Source organism: Chroicocephalus ridibundus, chromosome 12, assembly GCF_963924245.1.
Source record: "Chroicocephalus ridibundus chromosome 12, bChrRid1.1, whole genome shotgun sequence".
NCBI lineage: Eukaryota > Metazoa > Chordata > Aves > Charadriiformes > Laridae > Chroicocephalus > Chroicocephalus ridibundus.
Genome location: NC_086295.1, coordinates 13272427 through 13294124, shown reverse-complemented (window position 1 = coordinate 13294124; position 21698 = coordinate 13272427).

Sequence of the window (21698 nt, the reverse complement as noted above, 5' to 3'; positions counted from 1 at the left end):
AAAATAGAAAACAAACATTCCGATTCCCAGTGAAGTCCTTCAGCTGTTAAACCATCCTTCTTTTCTGTCCTGTTCCTTATATATCCCTCATTAGTGTAGTTCCAAGCGTCTTACTATAGTGCCTTGAGAGATATGACTGATGTGTCATGGGTTTATTAATCTTCTCCTTTGTTTGGAAGGGCCTGGTCTCTGGCTGCAGTCTCGACTGTTCGGAAGGCCTGTTTGGAGGCTTTTTGTCTTTCCTTGATTTTAAATATTTGTGCCATTCTGCACTTACATTTGAGAAGGAAGGTGGAAAGGTGCTACGAATGTAGTACTGAAGGCAGTAGGGATTGTGGTGGTCCTTAATTCCTGATGATATTTGTTATCCATTGCAGCCTTCATTTCAAATATTTAGATTTTTGGAGTCTAGGCATGAAGGTGAGGACGGAGATGTAGATTGCTTAGATTTTCTACTGAAAGTCACTGAAGATACAGGGGACATGTTCGATGTGCTTGCAACAGTCCGTGTTACTGACAAGATGCGCTGAAAAACTCTGCTGTGAATTTGAGGAAAAAGGCTATTGCTGTGAAATTCCTGCCGGTATCAGTGTTACAGCTCAGGTTTGGAAGCTCTCCCTTTCTCATCTACTCCAGTGCTGATCTAAAAAATCACTAGTACTTACGGTCCAAAGAAACGATCTGCCTGCCTGAGCTTTGCATGATACGATTTTGCACTCACAAAAAGTTTATTTCTGTTTTTGCCTTTGCGGTCTGTTTGCAGCAGTGACAAGCTTGTGACCAGGAGGGGGGGGGGGGATAAAGGGTAAGACAAGGAGTTGCATGTCTCAGTGAGGAAACTGCAGATGTAAAATAGCACCCACAAAAATGTTCGCTACATATGCAAATAAGCTTTAATGGTTTAGCGCGTATATATCACCTTAAAGCTGGTGTGCACTTGTCCGGTGAAAAAAAAAAAAAGGAACATCATGGTGACGTCCTCTTCTATTTTAATTCACCCTGGTTAACGGTGGTAAAGGTTGATCTTTTGCTTTAGTTTCCTCAAGTGATGCCTGGGCTTCTTCACCAAGCTGGGTGGGGTGGCTGACACACCAGAAGGCTGTGCCACCATACAGAGAGACCTGGACAGGTTGGAGATCTGGGCAGAGAGAAACCTTATGAAGTTCAACAAGGGCAAGTGTAGGGTGCTGCACCTGGGGAGGAACAACCCCATGCACCAGTACAGGTTGGGTGCTGACCTGCTGGAGAGCAGCTCTGTGGAAAGAGACCTGGGAGTCCTGGTGGACAACAGGATGACCATGAGCCAGCAATGTGCCCTTGTGGCCAAGAAGGCCAATGGCATCCTGGGGTGCATCAAGAAGAGTGTGGCCAGCAGGTCAAGGGAGGTCATCCTCCCCCTCTACTCTGCCTTGGTGAGGCCGCACCTGGAGTACTGTGTCCAGTTCTGGGCTCCCCGGTTCAAGAGGGACAGGGAACTGCTGGAAAGGGTGCAGCGGAGGGCTACAAAGATGATGAGGGGACTGGAACACCTCTCTTATGAGGAAAGGCTGAGGGATTTGGGTCTCTTCAGTCTGGAAAAAAGACGTCTGAGGGGTGACCTTATCAACACTTATAAATACTTAAAGGGTGGGTGTCAGGAGGATGGGGCCAGGCTCTTTTCAGTGGTGCCCGGGGACAGGACAAGAGGCAATGGGCACAAACTGGAACATAGGAAGTTCCACCTAAACATGAGGAGGAACTTCTTTACCCTGAGGGTGGCAGAGCACTGGAACAGGCTGCCCAGAGAGGTGGTGGAGTCTCCAACTCTGGAGACATTCAAAACCCACCTGGACGTGTTCCTGTGTAACCTGCTCTAGGTGACCCTGCTCTGGCAGGGGGGTTGGACTAGATGATCTCCAGAGGTCCCTTCTAACCCTATGATTCTACGATTCTTTTCTGCTTACTTTCAACAGGTTTATGAAACAAACAGCACAAGCACCTTAGTACCTCTGTGAATCAGATCCAAAGCCTCTCTCTTCCTTCTCAAAAGACATCACTTTAGGTCATGCCGAACATTAAGCATGAGCTCAGTTCCTGGTGACTTCAGGATACCGTTCACAGCAGCAAATGGGTCAGGCGCAGAAGGGATCTGGACACTTAAGTGTAGAGATGAGATATCTAGACCTGTTGTTACTGTGGCTACAAAGCGTGGTAGGATGACTATGAAACTTTAAGCCATTCTCTAGCCTGCGAGTGTCTAGGATGGTATTTTGCAGAGCTGTTGGGTGCTGCCTCCTTGCAGGCCCCTGCAATCTGCTACTGCTCTGAGAGTTACCAGCGTGCTCATAGTCTACCATGTCCTACGCGGGCACTGTGGCTGTAACGGTCACCCTAAATGTCACGTAGTGCTGTGTTCGAGTGCTTTTGCCCAACTGCAACACCTTCTGGCATCACCAGCCCAGGGACTTACTACTTGACGTGTTGTCCTTTGAGTTTGCTTTCTCGTCTTCCCTCCTCGCCAGCAGTTGCGCAGGAAGATGGGAGGGTTCGGAGAGAAGGCGTTATGCGTGTGTTAACTATTGAAATGCAGCAGGGAGCCGGGAGGGATTTAATGGCAGGAGGGGAGCCAGCTGGCCTGTTTAAAATACTGGGTTTGATGCAACAGGCAGATTATATTCTATTGAACAAATTTACGCTGCAGAGTGAAACTTTATGAAGCTTGGGAAGGCAGCATGGACTCAGGGAGTAAGCGCTGGATGGGGAACAAGAAACTCCTTAGTTATAATCTTGCTTCTATCAAAAAAAATTTACCAGAGGGCTCTGAATAAAAGATTTATCCTCCTCAGGAGCAAAGTGAAGATGTTGTATTTTCTTTAGCTCAAGTTTGTAGCTAATTAAACTTTATATAACGTTTGTTCTGAAAGTGTGTTTCATAAACTGCAAATTCACTTTTTTTTTGGTTTAAAAATCCCCACCCCTTAGTTATAAAAAATGGCATGAAATTGTGTTAATAAGGAATTAATAATTATAATGATTATTATTATTTGATAATAGCAAGTAAAATTTATTAGCAACTAAATAATTAAAAAAAAAAAATCAGTGCGTTCAAATAAGAAGTTCCTAAGTCCCCTTTAATAAATAGCTCCTTCTGTAGACACTCAGCATAGAAAGCTGATTTGAAACAGATCTATGGTGGAGCTGCAGTCCATCCGTGGAGACTTTTAAGTCCATATGGCGAGACTGCCTAAGGAGTCAAATACTTTGTGGAAGGATCATGCAATTAATCAAAAAAAGTAGTAGTGTTTTCAGTTAATTTAAATCTATTTAGTATTTTTCTAGGTGAAAAAAGTATCTCCACTTCAAAGAGCAGGAAAAAATTGTCGTGGTTTGCTGTTTATTCATTTTTTGGTGGCTGGCATAATCCATGTATTTTTAACTATTTTGTTCAATAAAATCTGTTACTTCTTAGTGACAGAGAAAATCGCATGACTTAAAAATAACAATGTGCTGTATCTTTAATATGGTTTTCCTTTATCAGATATAGAGCACCCAATAAAGCCACACCGAGCAATTCAGCTTTCATTATCCTTGCTAAATGGAGAGAAGTTAATTTATTTTTCCTGTAAGACTTTTCAAAATTATTGTTCTGGGTGGCTGGAGCAAAATCTGTAATTCTGTAGATATCCTGGTGTTAGCAGCATGCTTTGAATTTATTAAATGTTGTCTATATTTGAGGCTTATTCTAAATATGAAAGTTTCGTTGGCATAATTGGTTAAGAAGATGGAAGATGTAGGAGCTGGATGTCAAATCAACACTAATATGCTAGTAGAAGTTCTTCTGTGGGTGCTATTACACAGGCAAAGTCCTTTTCGGGAGAATTTAGGGGAAGGGAGAAGCAATGGCAAGGATGAACCGTCCTGGCGTAACTCCTTGGTGGAAGCTGCCGCCCTGGCTGCGGTGAAGTCTTGCTGTGTGAGACGACAGGTCCATGTTCCTACGGGAACAGCAGCATCGGGGATTTCAGGATGGCCTCTGAAAAATGTAGTCTAATTAGTAAAAAGCAAACAAAAAAATGCTACAAAAATCTTACTGCAGAAGGAGGTGGGTTGCTGTGCGATGGGAGTAAGGGTTTGGGAACAACTTCTCTGCTGTGGCGCTGAGGATGCCCATGGTGGGATCCAGAGGGCTGGCAGAGAATGCTCCTTGATTTGCCACCTGTGTAATGTTTAAATGTGTTCCAATAAATAACCTTAATAATATTTTGGCTTGCCTTTTCCTGGGTTTTCCAGTAGAAACAGTTAGCTTAGCTTTCGAACTTTGTCTTTTTTTTTTTTTTATGTTTCTATGCATTGGAAAAATATACTTTATGTTTGCAAAACACTGGCCAGATTGACCTTCTCCCAAACACCCTCCTTCTTAAATGAAGAATGGATTTGAGAATGATGATGATTGCTTTTTCCCCCCTCTTACCGTAGTATTTAGAAATCCCGGTGAAAGAATGATACCTGATATTAAGAAACTGAGACTCAGAGATCTGAGGCCATTTCCTAGCTCTTCTCTCCTGACCTTGCTTAATTAAATTGCTCAGTCTGTCCAAGGCTGAGTTCCCTGCCTCCAGTGAAGGCATGCGTCCTTTTCCTTGCCTCTATGATTATCGGGGAGAAAGCATCTTGTTATGTTTATATAGATCTCTTGAAGCCTTCAGCTACTATTGTGATATGAATATAAAGAGCTGACGCTGTAAGTACTGTAGGGTAGCTGAGATTAGGTTTTGGATCACTGCCTGTGATCCTGTTAAGGCTAAATACGCATTAGTGCTATATATGCAAGTGAACAGCCAGGGTTAACACCCCAGAAAGACAGAATTTCTCCTGATACAGCTTTGTATGCTTTCTATAACATGGCACCCTCCGCTGGAGCCAATTCACCTTCTGTACGACATCTTATACAATCAGGACTTAGGCAGGGCAATTAAATGGGATTTCTTAAGTGGCAGCAAAAGAATGTTAATTGATGTGTGAAATATAATTATCCTCCTGGGCTCCTTGGCTTTCTTTTGTTCGTGACTGGTTTTGATTAAACAGCTCTACTTTCTGGGCCTATTGTATCCATTCACCCGCTTTTTTCTTCCTAGAAGCAGGCGATGTCTAAAAAAGGCTTGTGCATCCCAAATATTTCCCAAGGCAGGAAAAAAAAGGGGAGGGGAAGTGCAGGCAAAAATCAGTCATCCTGCTTGGTATGTGGGTCCTTTGCTGAATGCTGTTTTTGGGTTGGAGCCCTGCATCTGGACTCCAGCTCATGCCAGCTGAAAAGGAAACTTCTATTTTGTTTGCTTAAAAGGCAACAAGTCAATGTTTAAAAAGGCAACCTGAGGGGATTTTTCAGGGACTTGACCTGATTGATCTGGAAAATAAGTTAAATGAGGTGTGGCCAAGAACTTCTTAAAGCAATCATGCAAATACTTTCTTACCAAGATGGTCAGGAAGCGAGAGGGTGGGATACTATATGTTCTGCTAAGCATTGCCTCTAAATCATTTTCCTTATTTTTGTCCTGGTGGGCTATCATAATGCCCTCCATATGGGTGATTATAGCCATCAGGATATGCAGTAAGTTGGATATTTGTAGAGAATGCTTCTTCTGTATGAACAAATGGCATTGTGAGAGTGGGAAGAAACCAGAACTGAACCTCTGTGATGGTTTTCTCCATCCTGGATCTTCGGATTATTTAAAAAAAAACCCAACTTGACAGGGTATTAGGGTAACGATGAAATACACTTCCTCTATCTTTCCCAGCACCAACAAAATAGGCTTCATATCAAGAATCGGGGTAGGCATTTTAAAGATTTATACTATTTTTTTAATTCCTGAAATTGTGAATTCTGATGATATATAAACTTATGTTGAAAGTCTGCTGTGGTGGTGTTTGCTAGCAGTTTGGCTTTCTGGATACCATGTCATATGTGCCCAACAAACATAGAGCTCCAGCACGTCTTTACGCTGAGGAAGGGAAGGTCCTGGCGTTCTCCGATAAGGGGGAAGTACAGGAGGTTACGGGCTAAAACCTCCTGTGATCAGCTGAGCCTCAGGTGTCCCGCAGTTGGCTGACTTTGCCCTGCACATGGGAGGGTGCCTGTCTGTGTTTAGGGAGGCAGACAGGTAGTCTGGGGCATGTTTGGTTACTTTGGTCCTGCAATTACACTAAGCTTTGCTACAAAACCATGTCACACCAAGATAGGGGCTCCCTTTCCAGCAACAAGACCGTGGCTGCATGTCCCGATGTACCCCAGGCTCCCAGCTAGTACTTGTTGTTGTCCATGTGTGCCAACCTCTTCTCATGAAACTAATTCCCTTTTTTTTTTTTTTTTTAAAGCATTCATATATTTTTGGATTTCAGAATATTCCATAGCAACAAGTGCCACTTTAAATATGTAGCTTGAAGCCCTCTGTTTCGTTGGGTAAACCCTAGTTCTTGCTTGATTAGAACCAGTGAATAACCATTCCCTAATAACTGTCCGCATAAGGCTGATGGTCTCATAGTTGTTACTGAGTTCGGTTTTTTCAGACCTCTGCTGTAATCCCTCTTTAGTCATCCCTCTTTTCTAGAAGCCTGTTTAGTCTTTAGTCTGTCTGCTCCTTCCTGTTCAATCCTGTTCGGGTTTTTTTGTTGTACTTTTTGGAATTCTGCTGTTACATTTCTCTGAGGCAACTAGAACTGCATGTGATAATCAAGATCTTGGAGTCAATGGTGGTAAAATGAAGTGTGTTTTTTGTCAGTGCAGGTATCTGTTCCCTGATGCAGACAACAGTGTGATTGTTAAAGTGGTGTTTTAATAATATTGGTCAGAATTCAGCAGCTATCAGATGGATTAGAGTCCCATAGTGGAGTGCGCTGAAAACCAAAGGTTGAAGTTGCATCTTTAGTTTCCAGAAGGAATTTGAATCCACATTCACTACATTAAAAATGTACAGACTGCTGCTTTACTCTAACATCCCATCTCATTTCTTTTTTCCATTAAAACGTTTTGATTTTTTGCCCCAATGTTACATGAAAACATGTTTTGAAATGTTATGAATGTCTGGCAAATGATTTGGGTTTGGATTTTTGCCCACCTGTATTCCTGCATGGCCCGCGCGCTTGTGCAAAACTCACTTTTGATCTTTTACGGCATGAAAATAATACAGCGGTGGCCTGAACTGTGGCTGTTAGTTAAAGATAATAAAAAATGAAAGTGAATCAATTTAAAATACCGAAAGGTCAAGAGGCAACTGAAGCATAGGGAGGGAGGGACGGGATGAAAGCTGGTTCCAGGCTGGGCTCAGAATGCCAGAGGGCAGCAGCAGCTCTGAGTCTTACACTCCAGCCCGTGGGTTTAAGGTGTACTTGCCCATATTTCTGCTTTTCCAGAGTGCTGCCGTATGCCCTGTCCATCCAAAAATGCCAGGCATTTGGTAGGAAATTGCAGATGCTCTGCTTCTCTGTGAAGTACAGGCTAACATGAGTCACAAAACTGCATTTTAGTGACAGCTGAGATAAATGACACCTTTCCCAGAGCCTGGAATGCAGAACCAGAAACTTGGGGTGTGCATAAATCACTTGCAGGAGTTGGGGGGGGGTTTGTGTTTGACTCCTTTCCTGGCACAATCCTAAGCGAGGAAGAGGGAAATGGAGAAATCCTCACTTAGCGGAGCTGCTTTGGTGGAGACAGTCACTAGGTCCCCTGGTACTGCAGCTCTTGTTCTAGCTCATTTAGCACCACAACCCTCCATAAACCAAAGGGAGTACAACATGCCTAATGTAGCGTGAGGAGCAAGGCGGGGTGCGCCCGACGGTGGAGATTTACTGCTACCTGATGGGCCTCGGTGAACAGCATCCTCCTCCCCCTGGAGAACCATCACCGCCTTCTCTCCCGCTCACACATTCACGTGCGCACACATACACGCGCGCACATGAGCTCCTGAGGATGCACTTTGAGTCTTTTGTTTTCCCTCATTAAAAGTGCCAAGATGCATGTCAAATGCCTGGAGCGGTCTCCTGCTTTATAGTTTTATTGTAGTACTATTATGACTTATCTAATTTATTTTCTCCTCTTTGTGTGTGTGTCTTACTACTTACGCTGCGAGTGTTTATGTCAAGCGGAGATAATCTCTTTGTGTGTGTTTCTGTCTACACATGTATCTTTATTTTTGGAGGGGTTCTTAAAATGGCCTATTTGCCTTTTCCCTCTTTTTCACGTATGTGAAAGAATTATTGAAGGGGCAGAACCAGCCCTCATTCCGAATCCCATGCTGCTATCTCAATGATTTCAATTCTGTAGAATCACAGCAGCATCTGTGTTTGCTTTCAAATTTACACAGCTGTATACTGCAGGTATAAATTAGTTTAATATATACTGAGGTGTGTATAATGTCAGTGAAGTTGGCACCATTCTTTAGAAAGGAATATTTATTGACTTAGGCCTTTAAGGTAGTAGAGATGATCAATTTTTTAATCATGTCCATTAATTTTTATTTTTTTTTTCCGTAATTGGACTAGAATTAAAAATCCTCTACGCCAGTGTGTATATAGACTAGATTGCAGTTGCTGGAGCACTGGATCATCTTCAAGTGTTTTAGGAAACTCTGCTCTATAACGTCAGCAAGGATGCACGAGACATGAACTCAGCCAGTGTGAATGCCATGCTCACGTCACCTGTGTGCCAGGCCTGGACACCAAATGTGAGTACGGGCACAGGAGCAAACAGGCTGATTTTGCTGCTCTGAGCCTGCCTCATCCTTCCCTGTGTGAGAATGAGCCCTTTGAAACCTCGTCCTTTCTCAGAAACCTCATCTGTGTCTTCCTCCCACAACAACTAGTGCTGGCTTCCCTCTGGCCACCCGGTCACGTCTGATGGCTGTCAGCGTGAGCCACCTCCTTGGCAGCTTTGCCAGGCAGCATCCCTTTAGCTTTCTGCATTGTAAATTTTCCCGATCAATCTCTGCGCACACAGAGATTCCTGATGTCCTGTAAGAATCCTGATGTCTGCTAACTCTTCTCTCGCCACACTAACGTTTGGTATTTCACTCTGAAAGGCATCTTGGGCTACTGTTAGCAGGAAGATTGCTTTGCGTAGTAAGCTGTAATGCATTGTACTGTATTTCCTCCTGTACAGCAAAGCTAAATGGTCTAGTAACTTGCATTTCCTTTCAAGCAGCTCTGGCTGCTTTGGCACTAACTGTCAGTGCCAGACTAAAACTCTAGCGAGGAAATCTAGACTGAACACTGCTGTGGGGCCAGGACCTTGGTTTCGTGACTCATCCATTTGGCGAAACACCCACCTAAAAAGACTAATTCTGAGATGGCCCCATGTAAATGACACGAGACGGACTCTCAGCCAAAATACAAATCCTGTTTCCACTTGTTGTAGGAACAGGGGAAGTGGATCTGCCCCCAAACAGACTGTGAAACTGGGGCAGGACGTTTCAGTATCCTTTTTCCTCTACGTTTGCCTTTGCTCCTACGCTTGCCCTTCCTTTAGGACCCTTCTAACCTTTCAAATGGGAAAGGCAAGTGGCTTCCTGTCCCGCATGTTTATGGAGTGAACTGGTGCGGGCTGGGTTTGAGGGAGGCTATAGATTTCCTGGCGCTTGGTCAGCCCTGGGCGTCCCGGCCTTCTGTGCAAACAGTTCTCCCAGCCCCACCTCGCTGAGCGTTTGCCATTGCGGCATCTTACAAGAGGCTCTGGGAAGGCTTTTATAACCCACGAAACAGGGTCCATTTACTATAGGATGAGTTCATATCTTGTCTTTGAAACTCAGAGAACTGAATTTCTCTCTATCTTTTTAACAGGTAATGTTTTATATGCTGAAACATACAGCAAGCTATATCTGAGCAGAACGTGTTTGCTGTCAAAAAGAATAAATTGGGACCCTCTTACCATCTCAGCTGCTGGTGGTACGTTTATGGCCTAATTTTGCTTGCTTCAGATAAGTCCGAATGCTTTGCAGTGGAAACGAATGGGCTGAAACATGCCTTTCTAACACTGTTATTAACCTGACAGTCTGTTGGTTCGTTATGGGATTGAAATCTCGTGGGAACAACTCTCCGTCTCACAGCAGAACTGACACACAATCCGATGCAGCTGATTTGCCACGGACAGTCTTCAAATGTTGAAATCTCGGACTTTCTAAGTCCGGGGCTGCTATGCATGGGCACACTTCCTGCTAATCGTGAGGCATAAACACTCAGCGGCTCCAGACGCTTGAAGAAATAAACACACTGACTCGGTATTAATATTTCATCACAACACGCTAAAGTTAAACCTCGCTGATCCAGAGTGACCTGCAACCACTCAAGAAAATGTTTCTTTTCTTGTTTCTTTTTTATTTTTATTTTTTTAAATAATTTAACTTTTTATGGGGGAAAATAAGAGGAAATGGTCTCCTGCATGGCAGGCTTAACATGGCTAAGCAGAGATGTTTCAGCTGGAGCAAAGCTGCTTGCGTACAGAGCTGTTGCTTTGGAGGAGTTTGTAGGTTCGAGGAGGACAGTTTAACAGCTTTGCTTGTTGTCTCTGCCACGAAAGGTGAACCAGACACACTTAATGCTGCGGAGTAATGGAGTACACAGTAACTGCATGCTTGGAACAGTAGCTCCTTTAAATATTCCTTGATAGTCATGGCTGGAATGCAGTGTAGCCTTGAGAAGGCACATGTTTCACATCACTGCTATCCGAAAACCCTGCAGTCTCGTCCGTGACAGACGACCTTATTGCTGAACCCCCCTCTGAGCTAATGGGGTTACAACCATGAGCAGGTTTTCTACAACTGGTGCCCAAGGAGTTTCCAAGCAGCATTATTTGAACTGGATAGCAATGATCTGATCCTAAACACACTGCATTTGGTGTATGCTTTTCTGTTGAACACAGGTGACAGTCAAACCAGAACTTATCACAAGGCCGGTAGGAAATCTCTCCTGGGGTTGTTCTGCAGAAGCGGGTGGGTCGCAGCCCATGCGGGTGACTGGGTGCTGGAAGCTGGGAGCACAGGCAGCCAGGCAGGGTCAGGAGAACGTTGTTGACCTTAGACACTGACCTCAGAGGCAGTTGTTAACGTGGTTCTTACAGCTCAGAAGTAAAAAACGTCATCTTTTCCACGAATTAAGCTGGCCGTATGTGACCTGAAACTACTCAAGGTGAGTCAGTGTGTTACCTTATATGCCACCTAGCTAGCGAGCCCTTCACCCCCGTTTTTTTTTTGTTGTTTGTTTTTCTGTTAGGATAAAGCAATTGAATTAATCTAATAGTGGCCTCCCCCTCCCTTCTCCCCCTTGTTGTTCTTCTGAGTTGCTGAATGTTTTTAACTCAAGTCTTAAAGAATTATTTAATTTCCCTTGTTTTGGAATTTATGTTCTCTTATTTCATTTGATTTTAATAAGTGCTAAGCACTCTGGGATATGCACGTGAAGGGTGTTATATGTGTCAGTCTCTGATCCATTGAAACAGGGAAATAAGATAAAGGATTCCTTTTGAGCTGAGTTAGAGGCAGGCAACCCCAGTGACCACACGAGGCAGTGGGGAGCATCAGAAAAAAATTGTGAAGGGAAACGTTAGCAACTCTTAGTAGCTATAGCTGCTCCAGCATTTTATCAGCTTTACAAGGGCCCCAGTAAAATATACTAGGGGAAAATGTAAAACTCAAGTGCATTTTAAACAGTAGCATTCTGATAAACTCAGGATCAGCTGGTTTTGATCGCAGCGCAGTTTGGTGCAGGAGCACCACTTATGCATTATGAGTGAGGATTGGAGGAAGCTTAAAGCAGCTGTGCTTCTATATTTGCTCACTCTCTGAATTCAAACCTTGGCTTGAGAGCTCAAAGGAAATGAGATGTGTTTTGCATAACCCAGTTGCAATCAGTGGAAGCACCTACTAATCTGCCGGTACTGCTTCTGACCTTTTCGGGACCTGATTCCTTATCAGAAAATGAAAACATTTTTAAAAGAGGAATGGACTTGTTTATTTGGGAGTTTTGTGAAAATTCAAAATGCATTAGTGAAAAGACAGATTTATGCAAAAAGTCATATGAGACTTTTATTCTCCTGGCCAGAAGAAGCTGAGGTTATCCATAGAAGTGTCTATTTACAAATTGATCTCTGAGATTATTTTGTAGATTTCTTCGCTTTCACTATTTTTGGGAATGCCTATAACAGTGTATATCCTGATGGCATTAAAAATAAAAGACGTTCTGTTATGTCTGATCAATAGCCATAGATTTATTAAAGTATGGTTCTTCCTCTAAGAGTTGAAATGTAAAATGAGGCCAAAGGTCTTGAAAAACAGAGGATGGGGAAGACCTTGAAATGTGAGGCTTTAGTCTTGAGAACTTGGAATAAATCATGATCCTTCACAGAAATCACTACTAAATCCCAAACTACCCTGCCTCTTCTGATCCAAATGTTTGTTTAGTAAGGCTGCAGTACAAGAAATAGATCCTGAATTATAATGACTTAGTCTGTGTGCCCCCACCTCCCTCCCAGTTTTAGCATCCATCTGGGAATCAGTTCTTCATTTTCTCTCTCATTTTCTGCCTTCTTATTTCAGGGCTTAAATAATCAGGCAGATCTGCAGAAACCAAAGAATTCAGTTATATGCAGATTAATAATTGGATGTGAAAAATGGATATCAAATGTCGAGCAAAAAATCTGCAGGGGATTTGGAAGCCTGTTCTGCGTTAGCGAAGCAGGTGCTGAATGTTTCCCGAGTTATTCTGGAAGAGCCTGCTCCTTTCTGCACGATCTGAGCGCATGGAGGCATTTCGCCGCCTTTCATCTACTGGAATGAGGAGCATTGCTTTGTGCAGTTCAGTTGAATACGCGCACAAAAGCAATGAAATTAGTCCAGTTAATTACCTATCAAGACTACTGGGCAGGTCTGGGCTTTAGCTGCAGTTTCCAGCAAAAAAAAAAAAAAAAAATAAAAAGCTCTAGCCAAGTATTTGCAAGAGTTGGGCTGTAGAGGATTGTGAAGGTGACCATACAGGGACATGGTTGCCAGCCTTTATGTAGAGGGGACTCTCTTGAAGTTGAAGTGGCAGCAAGGAGAGCCTTTCTCTCCTCGTTCTGGGACACTTTCACCCTCCTTCAGTCAGGGCTAAATGGCAGGTTTGCTCACATATGCTCCCCTCTCCTTTGTAAACACAAAATCCCTTAAACAAATAGTGGACAGATCTTTTTTTCACTCTTCTGTTTATTAGAAGGCCTTAGCTAATCCCTGTGTTTACGAATAGTAGGGTGTGTCAACCTACAAGCCAAGGGAGTTAATGAAATTCATCTGTTCTCTGTTTTCCAACAGAAGTGAAGGGAGGAGGAAAGGCCCAACCAACCTTCATTGTAAGGCAGCAACATGAGTAACAGTGGGGTTTGCAGGCAGAGGCATGAAAGGGAGAAGAGGGTGGGAGGAGGTGAAGCGGCTGGATGGGAGAAATGAAGGGAAATATCCCCCCTTCAATTAGAGTAATTAAAAAGTAGTAAAAATAAACCACCCAAACGAGAGTCTGGCCAAAACAAAGTCTTAATGTACACTTATGGTTTAAAGAGTCTGCCGGAGGCCACCACCATGTGTTGCCACAGCCCTCTTGTGTCTGTCTCTGACATGAAGCAAACACCAGTTCAGGAATGGGAATGGGGGCGGCTCTGGGAGCGTGCTCCAGCTGCAGCGTGCGGCGGGCTGAGCAGCCAGGGCGCAGCGGCGGTCGGAACAGGGCTGCCAAACGCCCATCGCTCTGGCTTCCACAGCTCCAGCCCTCAGCGTGCAGCTGAAGTTCAGTACACCAAGTATTAGGAGAAGCTGCTGTAGTGTTGAGTTGATCCATGAAGGGAATTAAAACCCCTCAAAGTGGTAAATTCCCATTTGCTTCTCTATGAAGGTTGCGGCCACTGCCTGTTTTACTACCGCATGGCTTGTTTTCTCTGGTCTCATTATCTATGCTGTTCTTGGTTTTTTTCTGTTTGCCTTCTTTGATTCCCAGGAAGAATTGGCAGGGTGAAATGACTGTTCCATAGGTGATTTTTCCCTCGTAATTTGTTTGTCAGTGTAGATGCATTTTGTCACATGAGCTTCACTGAAGCGCAGTAGGAACCAGCCACGTTGAACTCCTTGTTGTAGTACGTTTCCTAGGAGCCTTGGCCCTGCCTCCCCATGCATCTTCATTAAGCTGAAGTACTTCTGTCACGTTGCATTGTGCTTCTGTGATGTGGAAAGAGAAAGTGGCTGAAGAATGAGTTAGATTCTTCAAATCTGTAACTGGAGATTTAAAATTGTGTGGAAAAAGATGGTAATTTGAACTTCTGGGAGATGCCCTAATCTTTGTCTGCAGTCCAGAGACTCTGTGACGAACAGGCTCAGTGGAGGAATTTTTGGCATTCCCAGTGCTAGGGTCAGTAGATGACAGTTCTCGGTTGTAATCCCCAAAACCATTTCACAGAATAATAAGCATGTTCTTTCTGAGGCTGCCGTACAAAAGAGGACAAAACTGTGACGTTTGATCTTTGCAATTCTAAAGGGCTAAGATCTATCATTCTAAAAGTATTAAAAGTTTTTTTTTTTTGCATTATAAACTCTGATGAGACAAATTGGCCAAATCTTGGGGCAGTGGACTTGGAGCACTGGGGGCAGTGGTTGATTTCAGTGCGCAGAGGCAGCCCTCCATGCTGGCTTTGCATCTATAACCATCCCTTTACTTTGATTTTTGGTGTTTATCTCTGAAATTTTAGTCATCTGTAATAGGAAAACTGAGATGCTGAGGGAAGAGCTGTCCTGAGGGTTACACAGTTTGCAGTAGGTCTGTTATCTACAGTGAGTGTTACACAGATGTTTAGAGTTTGGTTTCAGGGTGCCCGAGAGGCGGAGTTGCTCTGCACATGCAGGGATGATAACTCCAAGGTAGCCTACTTTGGGATTGATTACTAATAGAAAAAAAAAAAATCAGCATAAGCATTAAATAAAATCCCAAGAATTTTCAGATTACTGTTCCTTTGGTTTTTCTTCCTTTTTTTTTTTTTTAACCTGTTGTCTGTCTGTCATCCTGCTTAGTCTGTGAATTCATAGGCGCAGGAGCTGCTTGTGTGTAACCCACTGTACACAATTCATTTTTAATGTGGCCGCATCTGCAGTCGCACAAATTCATGACAGCTGCAGTTTTGATAGCTCAACCAAAATACAACTGAGTAATGAGAAATAAATTTATTGTACGCTGGCCATGTTTGAGAATCACTGCTTTAGATGTGCGTGTTTTACAAATAATTAATAAGCCAGAGCATGCACTTATTCCCCTTTGGGCCAAGTACTCTTTCCTACCAAGAGTCTGAAGTGAGAGGGCAGGAATGTGCCAGGAAATAAAATATCTATATGCACCACTGTTTTCAGAAAGAGCGGACCTTGAAAAGAAGGTTTCAGAAAGAATGTGGACCTTAAGTCTGTCTTTCCTTGGCTGGGGTTAGACAACAAGTAAATGTAAAAAGTCATGATCTTCACAAAGCTCTGCTGTGCCAGCCCTCACCAAGCTGAGCCCCTGGGAACTGTAGTGACAGGTTTGTTTCAACCTAAATCAGTCCCTGTTTCTGTTCCTGTTGGCAGGACGAGCCTGCGTTGCCTCCTGCTGCAACCCGAGCTTGAAAACATCAGCTTTTATTTATGTGATGCATGTAAATACAAATAAAAGCGATTTCTGTAGGACTTCACAGAAGCATCCAGGTAATCTGCAGTACGACTAAACTATCTGGTTTTTCTTGCTCCAGATAGCCATTTCAGCAAGGCCAGTATTAAGCTGGGCAGAACTAGCGTCTTGCATACCCGTTAGGAGTGCGCCGAAGCCCTTTTGTTTATATTCTGAGAAAACCGGTCACATTTAACGTTGAGGGATGGACTGAGAAGGCAATACCACGGCAGAGTCCACAATGCTATGTGCTGAGTCCGTTGCAAAAGATAAAATATGAGACTGACATCCATCTTAATTCCAAAAAATGCAGATTGAGGCTCTCTAGGAAATTTTTTCCAGAGCTTGTCAGTTTAATGCAGTGGCAAGGATACCTTAATTGCTGGTCTCTAAAGCAGAAATACAAGTTACTGCAAGATATATTATTAGTATGGTGACTGTAGGTAAACTGATGAAATCCACAGAATAAATAAACTGTGTTGGTTTTTGCTCTTTATACAGAGATGAAATCTTGCAGCAGTGATGAAGTTGTATTCAGCTTTTAACATTAGCTCTAGTTTTTGAGCCAGCTATCGAGCCTGTGAGTGGTCTGGTAGGTTCCCTGGCAGAGGACAGAGACGAGGATCAGTTACTGGGAGGGGAGAATGGTACTGGTGCAGATGATAAGGAATCTAAATTAAACCATAAGAGAAGAGAGAAGACGACGCTATAATATTTAAAAATGGCAAACTAAATAATATATAATTTACAGAAAATGACAGGGTAATGCTGGGACTATTTTTAAATCAACAGCAAATTAGAATTCAAACCTCTGATAGGTTTAACAGATGGTCTGGATCCTAGAATCCAAAACCCACACACTTTATTTCCCAGTATGTTAAGAACAAAATAATGTTATGCAGCCTTTGCGGAATGTTTCTTGCTATTAAGCTATGTTGAAGATAACTTTTGACCACGGAGGACTGGATTGGGAGTGGAAAAATATAAATAAGCTGGTTCAGTAGGAAAAACCCCACATCTCTCTACCAGGGTGGCTGTGGACATGCTACAGGTTCTAGGCAAGGGAGGCAAGAGCATTTGGGAAGCCAAAGGAATATAATTTCTCACTGGCCTTGTGTAATCTAGTTCACTGTTAGTGAATAGTGAAAATAAATGGATCTATCCCCCTCGACTTTTACACAATTTAGAAAATGTTCTCTCACATCGACAGTAAAGAGAAGTGTTCTGCCTTATCCTGGCAATGTTCATGAAGACAGTATCAAGACTTTTTGTAGAGATGAGGAGGAGAACATTGGGGTTTCCTGAGGAACACGTCTACTTAGGAAGCAGTGAGCCCACGCACGCTTACTTGGAAAATGGTATTTTCTATCTTGCGTTAGTACAGCTACACCATTTCTGCCACTTACGAAACCAGTGCACCTTGTGTCTTGGATAGGCCAAAAATATCCTGTGTGGTGAGAAATGATTGGGATGTAGGCAAAAATATTGTATTTTTTCTGGCTTTGTTTTCTCATTCAAAACAATACTGTTTTGATAAGACATGAAGTACTTGCATATTTCTTGGAAGGGAGAGATTTGTGGTGGGAGAGGCTTTCTGAACAATAGATGCATGAGAATCCATGTTTGATTTCTTCCTCAGTGTTGGGGAAAGTGGTGTTATGCCCTGGGAGTACGCTAACCATTGCTGGGTGGGAAATACCCTGCCTCTCCTCTGCTGGCACTGGGCTTTCATTTATAGGGGGTACAAACCTCATTCTTTAATGTAAGTTTAGGACATCATTTATCCCGTAAGTAGGATGTGTGGGCTGCAGTTCTGGATACACAGCATATTTGTTGATGCAGAGAGGCAAGATCCTACAAGGAGGGCAGAGAACTTTGTGTACTAACCACCCCGTAATGCAGGAGATAAGGTACCGTCCTGGGTGGTGAGAGTTGGCAGTTCGTGTTCTTTCAGGGAGATGAGCCAGATATCTGCCGTGTTCCCAAGGAGCGCCTTAACCTAGCAAGGGCTTCTGGGGTAGAGTAGAAATTAGCGTCACCATCTACTCTTCTTCCACTGCGTTTGTCAATGTAGCCCTAAAAATTATTCCATGATAACTTGTCATGAATTTATAAGTAGCTTTGGATCTTTATTTTACTAAATGTGCCAAATGTGAAAAAGTGACTTAAATATAATATAGTCTTACCTGTAGACTTGACTATAATATGATATAACTGGGAGTCGCTTTGAGAGGAAGAAAACCTTTTCTATTATTCACTTACTAACGGTGGAAGTGGCACTAATGGGAAGAGCTGGTGCGTGTTCATCTCAACGCTAACTCTTCATCTGGGATGTTCTCTGCTACAAAAAGACATGTCTCAGAGCTGCTGATAAAAATGGGGGAGTGCTGTCTGCACCAAGATTTACATTATCATCTGCAACTAGATGAGAGCAGCATTGCTGAGTAAAATCCAGCTTTAGGGATGACCCTCAGGAGCTGAACGCACAAAATGAATGTTTAAAGCAAAAGTTGCCACAAAGTGTTTTCGTCCAGACCGTGTTTGTTTATTTGAACCATTCAGTGAATCGCATCTTGTAATGAGGATCTGTGATTGCTTAAGGAAGGCTCATAAATTGAAGCGGTATCTAGCAAACTTTGATGAAGAAAGTGATTCTGGTACACTAAACTGCTTTTACCCTGCTCTAATGAGGTGCCTCTATAACTAGAAAAATAAATAGGACTTGTGTAATTTCTTAAATACAGATCTCAGGATGAGTTCTATTAAGGCTTTTTGGCAGAAATGGTGGTGCTTTCACTGGCTAGGTTATTGTTGTTGTTGTTGATCGTGTCCTATAGCCCACAGTAATTTGGAGAGAACACTAGTGAAGCTGAACAAGCTGTTAAGCAAAGTAAAAGCTGAATAGTTGGGGTGTTCTCATGTATCTGGATTCGGTGCAGAAAGAAAAGCAAAATATTTGAGTGGTGTTTCAGAGCTTTTGTCCTTGTTAAAGCTAATTGCTATCTGTTTGAAGGGAAGCCCTGTTATTGAAATAAAATTCTTCGTTGAATTTCAGACTTTTTCCAAGGGCTTAACAGTTTTGATGACGTTTTTCTCAGACAAGGTATCTCGGGAAATGTGGGATATTTTAACTGACATGGGAGCCTAGTTGATCAGATATTGAATGAGGCAGAGCAAAGACGTGACCCTAAGTCTCTGTATCTGTGTAAAATGCTCTGAAACTCTGGAGGAAAAAATGCAGAATGTCATTTTCCGCACTGCAAAACTAGTTTGATTTATTTATTTATTTTTCTCAGCTCAATTTTCTGCAGGGCAGGAGAACTTTGCAGCCCATCGTTAGTTTTTCCTTCTTTTGTCAGCCTGACGCCAGTTTTCTGGAAACGAAATTGAGAACCATAGGTATGAATTTCTTGCTACGGAGGAGAAGGGGTGCGTGTGTATGTGTGTCAGCTTTATGTGCTCGCTATTTGAACAGCTACAAATTCTTTATTTTAGCGTACACAAAAGGTACCAGGAGCCAGAAATCTTGTGTTTGTGTGCTGGGGACAGTTTGAGCAGCAGCAACACACACATTCCTCAGTTTCCTCCATTACATGATTCCTATTTTCCTTTAAAAAAAAAAAAATAAAAAAAAAAATCAGGTGTGTAATCCTTATTCACTGACACCTTTGCTGAAAATGCTCTTAGTACCTGTTTCAGTGGTTCCCTGCCTGGCACCACCACAGTACTTCGCCTATTGCCCTCTGAATCACTGGATAAGAAATTACAAATCGCCTCAGCAAATCTGATCCATAAGCCTTTTAGTCCAATATCCTGCCTCCCTCAGTAGCCAGCCAAGATACTTCAGAAGAAACCCTACATGATACCCTATAACTGTGGAATTGCGTTTTGCACGTGAGGTATTTTTATCTCAGGCAGTTAATACTTGGCACGTGCCCAACCATATTTTTATCTTTTTGTTGTAACTTGTTGTTTTGATTATCAGTGCCAATGACTAATACTTTTTGGATCTTTATAAATACTTAAATCGGTGATATTTTATATGAGGCAGTCAGGTCTATAACTTGGTTGTGGGCCGCATAGGAAACAGAATTTCTTTTTTTTTTTTTTTTTATTGGTTTTGAATTTGTTTTCATTCATCTTTACCTGGTGTTCCTTTGTTTCTGTGTTATAAGGGCAAAAAAAGAACACGTGTGCTACGCTCTCTGCTGCTCGCTCTTCCTGATCTTCTCACTAAATCAAGCCTTTTCACCAATATCATATGGAAGTCTTTCTCTGAATCTAAAACCTTTTCTTGTCCATTCTTAGGCTGCTTATTTCCGCTACATCTGGTTTTGAAATGGAGTGAGGAGTGAACATAACCATCCAAGGAAGGGTGTGCCATCAATTTACTGAATGTTATTAATATCACTATTTGCAGATTGTTCCAAAAATTGTCTTATTTTCAAAATTCTACTGAAGTGGGTGTGTGGGGAGCAGAAGGTGAATTTCAAATGTTATGAAATTAGATTATATTTTTCAGTGTTATATTAATAAACCTCTGTTTTGATTGGCACCTTAGCTCGGTATCACCAGAGAAATCATCTAATTTTCCCCAGGGGTGTGCTGGATGCTAAGAGGTATAATGGCAGAAATTAGAAATAATTGCAGAGACAGAATAATTCCTTCTCTGCCTATTAAGATGCAAAAACCCATGGACTGGATTCTTAGCTGGTATGTCATGATTGGCGTGATGCCGCTTTACACCAGTGAGGGAAACTGGCCCATTACCTCAATAATCCTCATTCGGGCGATGGCCAGTCGCACAAGCGCTGGTGGCTTCGGTTAGTGACAGAAACCTGGCTGCCCTTCCAGCTGGAGGGAATGTGGGATTCGTGAAACTTTAGGAGGGTTGTGGCAAGAGTTGCCCTGAGATTGCTGATTCCATTCCTGCTTTTTGTTTTGTTTTAGTTGGCTTGCTAGGATTGTTTTCACTCTTTGCCAGGTGCAGAGTTGAATGGCAGGCCACACTCAAAAGCTCTTCTTTCACAAATCCACCCACGCTACAGATTTCTGTGTTCGTCACGTTCTGTGACATGTAGCTCTTGGAAATATGCAACTTGGAAATAATATCTTTGAATCTGAGTGTGCTTGGACTAGTAAAAGATAGATTTTTAAACTGTCCGGAGAGGGCAGGAACAGAAAACTATAGGAAAATATCTGGGAACCTTAGATTCCCTTAGAGTAGGACTGAACTGGAACATTTGATCCAAAACCTATGAGTTTTGAAGATTCAGACCCAAATACGAGAGACCATGCTCATGTTTAAAATAAAGATGAGCCATGGTGCCAAATAAAGATGTCTTTTGGGATTTCAGTCAGATTTTGAATTCCCCACAACTATGTGTCTTGGCATCCAGTTGTGTGTGCTTGCTCTTGTCTAGCTGCCTTACCCTTCGACCTTTCAGATTTGTTATATATCCGCTTCCCATGATGCCTTTTTGCCTGTAGTCAGCAACTAAACCCAGTTGACTGTACGCAGTGCAGGGTGAAGTTCTCAGATGAGTTCATCAAAAATGTACACAGTGAGCAGAAGCACAAACAGTCAGTTTTCTACCAAAAAATACTTTGGGGGTAGAGGAAACAAAAGAAGAGCTGGATTAATAAAAATCTGATTTAACCATCCAAATTTGGGATGGTTCCCTGGTCCCCTACAGGACTTCATCTTCTCCTTTTTACTTTACACCAAATTGAGTTCATTGACTTTGCAGTAACTTGCCTAGAGTTTGCATTGAAAGTATGTTGGAGAAGAAAAGGAGCAATAATTTTCAAACTAACATGAAGAAAATAAGAAATTAAAGACAAAATCCAGAAAATTATGGGGGTAAAAGGAAGACTGATAGTTTGGGGGATTTCATAATGTCTGGAACAAGGTTCAGGACTGCAGTGATCATAAATTGCTACCACTTAGTTGCTACTACCACTCAAGAGGAGGAAAATCAGCAGACGTACTGGAAACTGGATTGAATCCAGTGTGTCCTTATCAAAAA